The sequence below is a fragment of the Amphiura filiformis genome, chromosome 18, assembly GCF_039555335.1.
Source record: "Amphiura filiformis chromosome 18, Afil_fr2py, whole genome shotgun sequence".
NCBI classification, from domain to species: domain Eukaryota; kingdom Metazoa; phylum Echinodermata; class Ophiuroidea; order Amphilepidida; family Amphiuridae; genus Amphiura; species Amphiura filiformis.
In genome coordinates, this window is record NC_092645.1 from 26,442,758 (window position 1) to 26,455,930 (window position 13,173).

The window sequence follows — 13,173 nt, forward strand, 5'->3', positions numbered from 1 at the left end:
TTAGTTCATCGCAAACAAAAGCGTATTATGCGTCTCTGTACTAATTCTCATTTTCTTGAACATTCGACACCTTTATTTGCCAGACTTAATACTCTTACTGTATATGATATTCATAAATTATCTAAAGCTGTGTTTATGTATAAATTTACGAATAATTTACTGCCTGTAAATTTTTCTGATTATTTTGTTACTGTCAATAGAATTCATAATTATGGTACCAGGTCTTCTGAATTGTTTCGCCCTCATAATTTTGTCTCTGATCTTGCCAGAAATACGATCAGAAGACAGGGTCCCATTCTATGGAATGCTATTGAGACATGTACTGTAATTCCTTATCAGTTAAAAATTTAAACTAATGTATAAAGTGAATTTACTGTCTAATTATCATTAAGTGGTGATTATTTTTTATACTCTGAATATTATTCATGTTATTTAATAGTGTTATCTATTTGTAGTCCGCACTTCCAGACATTTCTGTCCTTTTCGTGTCATTTGCTCTCTTGTTATGCTGCTTTTGCTTTTCCATTTTGAACGCTTGTTTCGTTCATCCTTATGGACCTGACCAACTGTCTGGGAGTGTGGTTTACTCATGGATCTGCCTTTGTTGCCAACATGTAGCAAATGTCTGTCCCACTTGTAGGTAATGTCTTTGTCTACACATAAATGGTGTCTTTGTCTTTGCACTGTTTTGTATTTTGTTATTACCTTTCAGGGTGGCCAAAGTCTTCTCGAGCTTTGCTCTTTTTTTGGTCATCCTACCATTATGTATTATATATATATTTTCATTGCGTTGATATGGTAAATAAATAAACTGAAAACTGAAACTGAATAATATACATGTCTTACTTTTCACCAATACGCTATAATTTTTGAGAAAAATGCAAAAATAGGCACAAAATTGGACAGGGGTGTAGTACCCCCTTAAGGACAATTTCAATACCCCCTCATCATGTTCTAACAGCAACTTTAGTGTTACCAGTTTGGTGCTTTGCAATGGATCCACTAACAAATGGATAAAATAAATGGAACACCGACTTATTTTCAATTTGTATTTTTCTGGAATGGAATAGTAATGAAATATATGTGTGTGCGCAGTATACACATTATGTTCATATACATACATTATACATATATGACATTTTTAAAAACGTTTTCATTACCTATATATAACCCAACATTGAAAGTAGGCCTATATTTATATTTTTAAACATTGTAAACATGCAAAAAAGCCCAGGGGTCTTTTTTTTCAAAATTTTCTCAATTTTTTCGGAAAATAGCCTAATTTACTCAATCTAGCCAAAATTTTCTCAATTTTTCCAAATTTGTAAAAACTAAGACAATTTAGGTTAAATTTGGCACACCCCTACCAAAACCAAACTTGAGTACCCCGGGCAAAAAATGCAAGTGTGGGTTGTGACAGATCAGCATCTAATGAGCATCCCTCCCACTTTTTCTTCTTACCAGCTTTTTCTTCAGCCACCTGCGTTCCCATCGCTTTTCGAACTTGCTTCCTTAGATCTTCCCTTTCTGTTTCTGACTGTGACCCACGTCCGCTTATTTCTGAGGCAGACTCCTCAGACTCAGTCCCTAAATGCAACGAGTGACGCCAGCTACGATGGAGGTCCGGATCTGACTGGCTGACCTCGTGAATGGTACCTTCACATGTGATGCAGCCGTCTTTTAGGACTAAAATCTGTGATGAATCAGAAAATGGTCAGTTAACCCCATATCAGCCTCTAAGAACTATGTTGATTGGTTACAAAGAGAGCTATATCATCTGTTGAGCCAATCAGAGATATGGTAAGAATAGTCAGTATAACTGATGGGAATTGAGTTTAAAATTGGTGAGAGATCTAAAAGCTCTATATTGATTAGTTACTCAAATGCTTACATCATGTAATTAACCAATCAGGGGCACTGTAAGAAAAGCAGTAGTGCCCATGGGGTTAACCATAACTCAAGAGATTGAGGGATTGACAATTTCTGCATTCTATATTGTACACAAGCTAAAAATATGGCACCTGGCAGCTATTGCAGCCCTTGCAGATGGGGCATTCTTTCCCTAAACCCTCATTATGTATTTTCAGCATAAAATATTATGTATGTAGGAGATAAAGTAGACATTGGGGGTTCAGGGTAAGAAAGCCCTATCTGCAATAGCTGCCAGGTGTCATACTTACAGATGTGTACAATATATAATGCAGAAATTATCCAAATGTCTATGGGGCAGCTATTGCAGGTAGGGTTTTCTGGTCCTAAAACCTCAAGATGTACCACAGGTACATATCCGAATCTTGAAAATTGACGAGTGCATGCGCACAGAATCAAACACACAATGATCATAAAAGAAAAATGAGTCGGATGTCAGGAATATTGATTTGAGATATACCCAATAATAGTATTTTCTTTGTATTTTATTGTTCTGAACATCACTTTTATACATACCTTGTCAGCAAATACAAAGTATTGCAGCTGGTGTTTAACTAGTGCTAGTGTTTGAAAGTGCAAAACTAACCATGGGGCATGCTGTTTTATACCTACCTTATCTGCATACGCCAAGTATTGCAGTAGGTGTGTGACTAGTACTACTGTTTGAAGGTGCAAAACTAAACATAGGGCATGCTGTTTTATACCTACCTTGTCTGCATATTCCAAATACTGCAGTTGGTGTGTGACTAGTACTACTGTTTGAAGGTGCAAAACTAACCATAGGGCATGCTGTTTTATACCTACCTTATCTGCATACGCCAAGTATTGCAGTAGGTGTGTGACTAGTACTACTGTTTGAAGGTGCAAAACTAACCATGGGGCATGCTGTTTTATACCTACCTTATCTGCATACACCAAGTATTGCAGTAGGTGTGTGACTAGTACTACTGTTTGAAGGTGCAAAACTAAACATAGGGCATGCTGTTTTATACCTACCTTGTCTGCATATTCCAAATACTGCAGTTGGTGTGTGACTAGTACTACTGTTTGAAGGCATAAAACTAAACATAGGGCATGCTGTTTTATACCTACCTTGTCTGCATATTCCAAATGCTGCAGTTGGTGTGTGACTAGTACTACTGTTTGAAGGTGCAAAACTAAACATAGGGCATGCTGTTTTATACCTACCTTGTCTGCATATTCCAAATACTGCAGTTGGTGTGTGACTAGTACTACTGTTTGAAGGCGCAAAACTAAACATAGGGCATGCTGTTTTATACCTACCTTGTCTGCATATTCCAAATACTGCAGTTGGTGTGTGACTATAGTACTACTGTTTGAAGGTGCAAAACTAAACATAGGGCATGCTGTTTTATACCTACCTTGTCTGCATATTCCAAATACTGCAGTTGGTGTGTGACTAGTACTACTGTTTGAAGGTGCAAAACTAAACATAGGGCATGCTTTTTATACCTACCTTGTCTGCATATTCCAAATACTGCAGTTGGTGTGTGACTAGTACTACTGTTTGCTTTTGTTTCAGTAACAACCCCACAATGCCTTCCTGGAAAAGATGGCTGCCAACATGAACGTCCAATGCTGACAGAGGATCATCCTGACAAGAAAATAAATAAAGTGTCAAATTATGAGCATATTGGACCATTTCAGTTGAAACCCATATACCCCACTATCACAGACATGACCTGAATCTTCCACACAGCCCCAGTGGGGGTCAAGTGGGCAAAGCCCCTCTAAAGCCAGAGGGACATTTTACACTACAGGAGACAACATTTCTGAGGGGAAAATTATATGGATTAAACTAGAATTACGTGGTTTGTAATTAAGGTGGCCCCCACAACAAAGGTTGGTAAATATAAAGAATACTATCACAAGACCAAGTTTGAAGTTGATCAGTGATTGTGTTTAAGGCCAGTGTAATGGGAGAGAACACCCATGGACCTTTCCGAGCATCATTATTTCTGAATTGTATGTCAAAAGTATATAAAACTATACATTTTTGGAAAGGAAATGAGTCACGGAATCCCATGGTGACGTCAGATTTGTTCAAAAATCTCGAGTTTTTGAAAAAATCACAAGAATTCCCTTTTTTACCCCAATTTTTTTGTGACAACTTAGAAAAAAATCCGTTCGGAGTAAAAAAAAATCAGTTAGCCTTTCATAAAGAAGAGACATAAACTTAGGGAAGGTTTTTTTATTTTTTGAAATTCGTCTCTTTTTTCGAAATATTAAAAAAAAAACATGTGAAAAAAGCAATTTTGTCACTCTATTAAGCTAAAAATTGCACAGAATGGTGTATATTTTTGTTTAAAACAAATATTTTGAAAAATGAGAAAACCTTCAGTAGGCTTTGATGTACTCTAAACGATAGTGTAAAAAGTTTACCTTTTGCTTGCATATTTTTCGAGTTATCTTGTCACAAATATCGTGCAATATTGTCAAAAGTGAACTCTGAGAAATCGTTGTTTTAGTAAAAAAATGTCAAAATTATGCACAAAACGTCCTTATATTTTAAAATGGTAAGACTTTCACGCTTGTAAAAGCGATATCTGGTGCATGGTCTAAATATGCATCTTTTTGCACCAATAAATCTATAATGTCTGCTTTCAGTGCGCCAAAAATCAAAATAATTAAAAAATCTAAGTGGCATTTTGACTGCAAATTTTTGTTTTGTTTACACCACATTTGCTGGCGTGAACAACAAACCGAATGCGCCTAGACTGCGTTGGACATACGCCAAGAGAGTTGCGCCAGCGTCACGCTAAGTTTAATCGGCGTAATCAAAATATTTCGCATTCAAGCATTTCTGACTCATTATTTCCCGCCAATTTACTACGCTGTCTTGAGCCATGTGACTTTTTAGCGTTGAAAAGAGTGAAACAAATCAAAAAAAAATACGAGTAAATATGAGCAAGTTGTATTTTATCAGTTTCAAGTGAAAGAATACATCTTAGTGTTGATAAATATCAAGAAATCTCAAATTTGGGCGTGAACGAATGTGTCTTCCATTACTCTGGCCTTAAGCTGGAGAGTGAATTAATGGAAATGTAGGCAAAATATGCAAATGAGCTTATGAATATTCATAAATATGCAAATAATGATGCAAAAGGCCACCATATCCTATCACCGTACCAAGTTTGATATAATATTGGATGGCTGAGCATGATACCATAACATATCGGTTGAGTCATAAAAATATCGGACGAGCCAACGGCGAGTTCGATATTTGTATGACGAATCCGATATGTTATGGTATCATGCGAAATAAGCCATCCAATATTATCATTATTAGGTTTTCTTAACTCCTAATAACCCTGAAAACCAGTGTTCGAAATTTTGGTTGTCCGTTCGCCCGGGACAACCAAAACATGCACCGGACAACCAAAAATAATGCTCTAGTTGTCCGGACAACCAAAGATCTACAGCCAAAAGTCACTTTTTCAGCATGTTAATTTGCTCAAACCTGACACAACTGATGAATTGGTAAATATTTAAGAGTAATTGTTCATAAATTGACTACACTCATTCCACTTTATTGGTCACATGTAGTTGTTTCAGATTGTGGCAGCTTACGGACAACCAAAAACTTTGGTGGACAACCAGAAATTACAATCTGGTTGTCCGTGGGACAACCTCTTTTATTTTCTTAATTCGAACACTGCTGAAAACATAATAATGAAGTTGATCGGTGATTGTGTTTAAGCTGCAGAGTGGATTAATGACAATGTAGGCTCAATATGCAAATGAACTCATTAATATTCATAAATATGCCAATAACATGACACAAAGTATACAGCACATGAGGCCACCCTATACATTCATTATACCAAGTTTAAAGTTGTTCGGTGATTGCATTTGAGCTGCAGAGTGGATTAACAGAAATGTAGGCAAAATATGCAAATGAGCTCATTAATATTCATAAATATGCAAATAATGTGACACAAAACTATACAGCACATCAGGCTACCATATCCTATACCCATACCAAGTTTGATATAATATTGGATGGCTGAGCATGATACCATAACATATCGGATGAGTCATAAAAATATTGGACAAGCCAACGGCGAGTTCGATATTTGTATGACGAATCCGATATGTTATGGTATCATGCGAAATAAGCCATCCAATATTATCATTATTAGGCTTTCTTAACTACTAATAACCCTGAAAACATAATAATGAAGTTGATCGGTTATTGCGTTGGAGTTGCAGAGTGGATTAATGAAAATTTAGGCAAAATATAAGCAAAATATGCAAATAAGCTCATTAATATTCATAAATATGCAAATAACATGACACTATTAGTTATCCACTGTTTGTTCATGCAATACGAAAAATATCACTGGTTTTGAGGTCGTATCACACGAGGCCGCATGTTATAGGCCTACTCCAAACTCTTCCAAGTATGCTTTCAAGTTTTCTGTCATGCAACTACCACCAAGCCATGTAATACAGCCGCGCCATTGCCAATGTGTGACGACACTTAGCACTTGACGCGAGGTAGCACGTAATTGCCGCCTCTACCGCTTTACGCGATCAGCACAGTGTACAATACAACGCGAGTATGCATGCCCGTTAATTGCTGGTACTGATTAAGAGCTGAATAATACGGCTATATATTGTACGGTAATTTATGAACGCTGAACAATACGAAATTATATTATTTGGCTATTAACCAATGAAATGTCGTTATTCATGTCTACTGAATGATATAAAACTATACAGCATATCACGCAACCATATCAAATCACCAAACCAAGTTTGATATAATATTGGATGGCTGAGCATGTTATGGTATCATGCGAAATGAGCCATCCAATATTATCATTATTAGGTTTTCTTAACTCCTAATAACCCTGAAAACATAATAATGAAGTTGATTGGTTATTGCATTTAAGATGCAGAGTGGATTAATGAAAAATTAGGCAAAATATACAAATCAGCTCATTAATATTCATAAATATGCAAATTACATGACACAAACGTGATATCCTATCACTGTACCAAGTTTGATATAATATTGGATGGCTGAGCATGATACCATAACATATCGGATGAGTCATAAAAACATCGGACGAGCCAACGACGAGTTCGATATTTGTATGACAAATCCGGTATGTTATGGTATCATGCGAAATAAGCCATCCAATATTATCATTATTAGGCTTTCTTAACTCCTAATAACCCTGAAAACATAATAATGAAGTGAATCGGTGAGTGCGTTGGAGCTGTAGAGTGGATTAATGAATTTACTTCCGCCCGGACAGCCAAACAAAGTAACAAACAACCAGGCATGCAACCATCTGGATGATAACATAAGCCCCACATATATGTGGGGGCCAAAAATAAGGTTATTTTGAGAAAACAAGCCTAGAAGAATATCTTTTATAGACTCTAGAAAGTAAGAGTCTATGTTTTATACATGTAATATTTTTCAAGGCTGTTATCTTGGCTTGTTTTCTCAAAATTGCACCCACCCCACCCAACCTCCCCACCCCACGGCCACCAGCCCAACTGATGGCCACACAAAGCCAAAGGATACAGCTATAAGGTTCATATCAAACTGTTGACCCAAGTTTGCTTCCATTTAACTTAAACATGACTTGATATTAGAGTATAGGCCCATAACATCAGTCCAGCATCATCTCAAACGTCATTGTTAAATATACACATTACATACTTCTTACTAGGCTAATATTCATTGAGGACATGTTAGGCTATGCAAGTTTACAGAGAGTAAAACTGCATTAATTTGCAACATTTCCAATTCCACCAAAAATGTCATTGAATTATTATTACTGATATGTTTTTATGCAAGTGCTATATGTGACCGTACAGCACGAATGAGCCGTAAATGTCCTCAATTGTATTCAGAGTTACAGTGTAAAATGGGCATGAAGGTCATATTCATAGGTATTTCAATTTGGTGCTACGTGTATCTCATTAAATGAGGTACACGTAGCACCAAATTGAGGTACCAATGAATACGACCTTCATGCCCATTTTACACTGTAACTCGGAATACAATTGAGGACATTTACGGCTCATTCGTGCTGTACGGTCACATATCATGATTTCTTCTACATACTACAATTTTTTTGTATGATCCAAAAATTGATTAGACAATGTCCGACCTGTCCAGGCGGTGGTTACATGCATACATCTTACCAATATGACAATATCTCTTGCAGCATACATGGCCCTAGCAACGCTGACTCGTTGTTTCTGACCACCGCTAAGATTAATGCCTTTTTCGCCGTTCTCTGTCAAGTCTCCGGCTGGCAAGATATCTATGTCTGGTCCTAAGGCACATGCTGCTATAACTTGCTTATACCTGATAATATATAAACATACACATGTAACTAAAAGGAGTAATTTGTGATCCTAGCATCCTCTTTTTATGACATTTTTCAGTAGATATGGTGAAAAAAGCTTATTCCCAAAATTTCAGTTGATTCTGATTTTGCATTTGCCAGTTATTCATGATTAGGTGTATTACACTGCTCCATAGGCCACTGTTGTAATTTTGTTCTGGTGTACATTGTACCAGAACGTAATTCAAATTTGAAAGATATTTTTGCTAAACAAATTAATCAGAAAGAAATTTTTTGTATATAAACATTATGTATTCAGAGGTTTCCAGTGGTATAAAAATCTCCTTTTTTTGAGAAAAGTAGGGAATGAGGCTGTGGATCACGAAATGCCCTTTTAAATATGAAAGTAATACAGGTGTAAGGCTGCTGGGGTATTCCAATTGAAATCCATACACCCCCTGTTGAAGACATCTTACTATCTTACTATAATTCACCAGAATCTGTCCATCTGTCTGTTTGTTTGTCTGTCCGCCTCTTTTCTCGGAGACTAGGGGTCGCACGTTCCTCAAACTTGGTGGGTGGGTGCAGCTTGGTATGAGGAAGAACGAGTTTGTATTGGTTAGTGGGTCAAGGTCACCCAGGGGTCATCTGAGGTCAAATTAGTAAAAACTGTTTTCCGCCTATTTTCTCGGAGACTAGGGGTCGCACATTCCTCAAACTTGGTGGATGGGTACATCTGGACCTCAGACAGAACAAGTTTGTTTTGGTTAGTGGGCCAAGATCACCCAAGGTCATCCAGGGATCATCTGAGGTCAAATTAGTAAAAACTATCATTTGGCATGGGCTTGAAACTTGGTGGGTACAGTCAACTTTTATAGACAAATTTTTGGAAGGTCATTTTGGGGTCACCCAGGGGTCATCTGAGGTCAAATTAGTAAAAAATGTCGTATGCGCATGAAACTTGGTGGGTACAGTCACCTTTTAGAGTCAAATTTTTGGAAGGTCATTTTGGGGTAATCCAAGGTCAAATTACTAAAAACTGTCATATGGGTATGAAACGTGGTGGGTACAGTCAACATTTAGAGCCAAATTTTGGAAGGCCATTTCAAGGTCACAAGGGGTCATCTGAGGTCAAATTAGTAAAAACTGTCCTATGGGCATAAAACTTGGTGAGTACAGTCACCATCAGCCAGGTAATCGCGACAGCCGAGAACCGCCAAATACCGGTAACCGCCTAGTGACCTTAATCTGCCACACAGGGGGTGTAGATTTCAAAGGGGGTTACCTGAATAAGTGCCTCCATTTAAAATCCATATACACTCCCTGTGTGGGTGGTCTTCCATAAGGGGTGTATGGATTTCAACTGGAATAACCCAATGCATTAAAAGTAAGGGTACCCCCCACGCACACACCCCCACACACAAGTTGTAATATGCATTGTCCTTTGGCCCTGTGTTAGGTCACAAATGTCCTATAAGTAATGTGTATTGGATGTTGTATCAGCAAAAGCAAAATCCTTTCTGATTGGTTGATAACTTGAAATGCTCATTTCAATTGCCAATTTATATGACTTGGCTTTAAACTATTTATGGTCAAACTTGCATTTGCAGATGATCTTATAATACCCTCCTTGATTGGTTCAAAATTAATTGGAAACAATAATCATTTTGGCCAATCGGTAGGTAGTTCTCATGGGGTTAAGACAAGACAAGAAGGCTATTGAACAGTATAGTACCAGTCCCTTGCCTTTGTTGATAAACATTGACATCAACTCATCTATTATGAGGCAAAAATTATTTGGCTTTTGTTACTGTGCGCCTCAATAAAGTCCTAACTCACACTCACGTAAACTATACACGTTCATCAGTCACGCATTACGCAGCGCACATCTAGCATAAGTACTGTGGCCAACTGCACGCCATTCTACATCAATACATGGTGTTATGAGTATTATTTTTTTGCCTTTTATAAGCCAAACAAACTTTAACATGAGACATCCATTTCTCAATAATATTTTGTTATAAATTCAACTATTCTGAACAATTTGCAGTGTCTTTTATTCACAGTACCAAAGAGTTATACATCATAAAGCCTATGGATTCAAAATATTTTAAAAATAAATGGATGGTTTTGAAATAAATGCGAAAATAAAAGCCTCGCAAATATATCCCATCGGGCATATGGTACCTTACCTTGTTTCCTCCATTGGTTGACCAAACAGAATGTTATCTTTGAGTGATGCGTTGCATAGCCAAGCTTTTTGTGCTGCATATGCTACTCTGCTCTTTTCACTAAATATACAGAATAAAGAGAAGAACAAGTCAACATTTTTGTCTGAAGTTACCTCCTTACTCTATTGGATATACAGACAGTGGGTTTAGGCATTATATAAATATGTATTTATAAATATGCATGTGACTACCTGTCTGCTGCCATAACTGATTGTAAACAGGAAATCTGGAAGTGACCTTATGCTGATTTCATATACTTTCTGCTGCGGCGTGGCGCTTCATCATGCTGCTTGTACTTTACTGCAAGCGGAGCGGCACACCGCTGAGAAGCAGCGGCATGACTATGAGCACCGCCAAAAAAACGTTCTCATACATCGGAACGGCGCCACTCCCAAATTGACTTGAATTCAAATCCTAGCGATCTGCAGCGGTGGAGTGATTGATATATCGGCTTGCCTCTGGTCACCGATAGCGCTTTTGGTGCAACTGCACAGTGATGCAAAATCGTTGTCAGAGGCAAGCGGTAGGAAAATATGAAACCAGCATTAAATACAGTGGATGGTCTTCCTGTACACTTTCATCTTTTGGCCTCCACATGAGTCAAAATTGAAAAATGATTTTATATCAATGTCTCATATTGTTCCTTTGCCAAAGTAAATCAAGATAAGAATATACGAGTGGATCAAGATAAGAATCAAGATAAGAATAGTTTGCATTGTCTTGTTACATACATACCATAACAAAATAGGTCATAGTTAAGTACAGAGTTCAATGGAAAATAAATGTTGGACTTGGAAACAGATCACATGGTTGTATGCTCAATCCATCTTCTAATGTTTGAATAATAGTATGGACCATTAGGCTAATCCAATTGAAAATCCTCACACACTGTATGGAAAACATTACCTTTATCTTCCACACAGGCGTAAATTTCAAATCGAGTCATTCCGGTAACTCCATTTGAAATTCATACTCCCTGTGTGGTAGATTAAGGTCATGTCTTCCACATGGGGTGTATGTATTTCAACCGGAATAGCTGATAAACTTACCTATTGAATTGCACATGTCCATTTAACACAATCATTTCTCCCAGCATTGCGGATAACAGCGATGATTTACCCATGCCGACTTGACCCACTATCATCGTCAATTTGCCTGAAATACAAGATAAATAAGTACAACCATATCAGTCAGACGATGTGTGGCTAACACAGACACATGCAGTCTTGGAAGAGAGGGTTGAATTCCCAAAATGGAGCCCAAAATGTGTGAAAATCATTTCTCTCCTTTGACGAGCCAAATATGCTCTCCCCTCTGTCATGTCTGTGGCTTGTCAAAAATGCTTGCCCCCTTCCAGTACCATTCACCCTTTTCAGTTGATTTTCTGACTATGGACACATGTTTAGCCAGTCTATTATCAACATGGAAAACAATGGGACCTTGTACAAAGTAAAAAGAGTGTCATTGGCTGTAATAAGGTGATGCATCTTGTTGCAAAGGATTCTGGGAAGGGCAACGTATCTTCTCTGGTAGGACTACATCTGCCAAACCATTTATTGTTGCGTCTGTTTTGCACACAGTTCATCTTTTCATATCCATGTCCCATCATATTTTGTTAGCATCCCTTTCATTTAAGTAGCCTCTGAGCACTATTGAGCTTTGTCTGGCTTTGGCCAAATGTTATATAATTTAGTAAATACTTCCACAAAATTCAGTTCTTTGAATTAAATAATAATATCTTGTTTTGCCTTCAAATTTTAGTAATTACAAAATCACTAGGAACTACACAAGAAATACGAACACATTTTCCAACATATATTCAAACTAGAACTTCCAACTTCTGAATGATTTTGCTTGATCACATAACATGCATATGAAGAAATTCAGCCTATGATAGCAATTCTCACTATGAGTCAAAATCATCACCAATGACAAAGTCCAAAAACCTACATTCAATATGCATAGCACAAAGGTTGACCTCAAGAATGAGTTACAGTACCCAACATACTCAAAGGACATTCCAAACTAATGCACATGTGATCTGTCTCAATGTCAAAATGGTCCACTTAGAATGACAAAACTATTTGGATTAAACGCAGGCCCATAGGCAGGATTTGTTTGGGGTGTAGATTTTGACAAAGTGGAGTAGTGGACCTTTTCCAGGAGGTGGGCAATTTTGTGAAAAGTGGACTTTCAAAAAAATTTGGTCCTTTTTTTTGACCAAAAATGCATAAAAAAAACTGATTTTTTGGCTCGCTATGCTCGCAGTTTTTGGACTTTTTAAAAGACTTTTGCGACTTAGTGACTTAGAGCATACCCTTTTAACTTTCCAAGTCTGGCTATTAGGGTGATGCTGAAACTCATTTTAAGCATAGCAATGAATGTATACAAAACAGTCGGAGGGCCATCATGCGCGTTTTCCGTTAAAGGTCAAATTATTAACGGACGCGACCTTGGCAAGAATGACCGTCGCACTCTTGGGTATGCTTTTTTACTTTTCCCGCGGAAAATTTCGATTTGAAATGTATCGTATTATGTGTAGTCAATCATCTTGGGCAATTAACAAATAAGTTTTATTAGAAAATATCTTCATAATTCTCTACTTGATTTCCATTGTGTCTACTTTTGTCGTTAGAATTCGTGATTTTTGCGTTTGCTTTACCTTCAAATTTATTTTC

The 13,173-nt window shown here is 37.3% G+C and overlaps 1 long non-coding RNA gene and 1 pseudogene across 1 annotated transcript in view; one reads left to right on the forward strand and one right to left on the reverse strand.

Moving 5' to 3' along the window:
• The window catches only part of LOC140140056 (ATP-binding cassette sub-family C member 9-like), a 138,323-nt pseudogene that overhangs the window by 45,304 nt on the left and 79,846 nt on the right, over window positions 1-13,173 (reverse strand).
• Window positions 1-13,173, forward strand: part of LOC140140060 (uncharacterized) — a 197,827-nt gene that overhangs the window by 32,527 nt on the left and 152,127 nt on the right. The window lies entirely within an intron of this gene.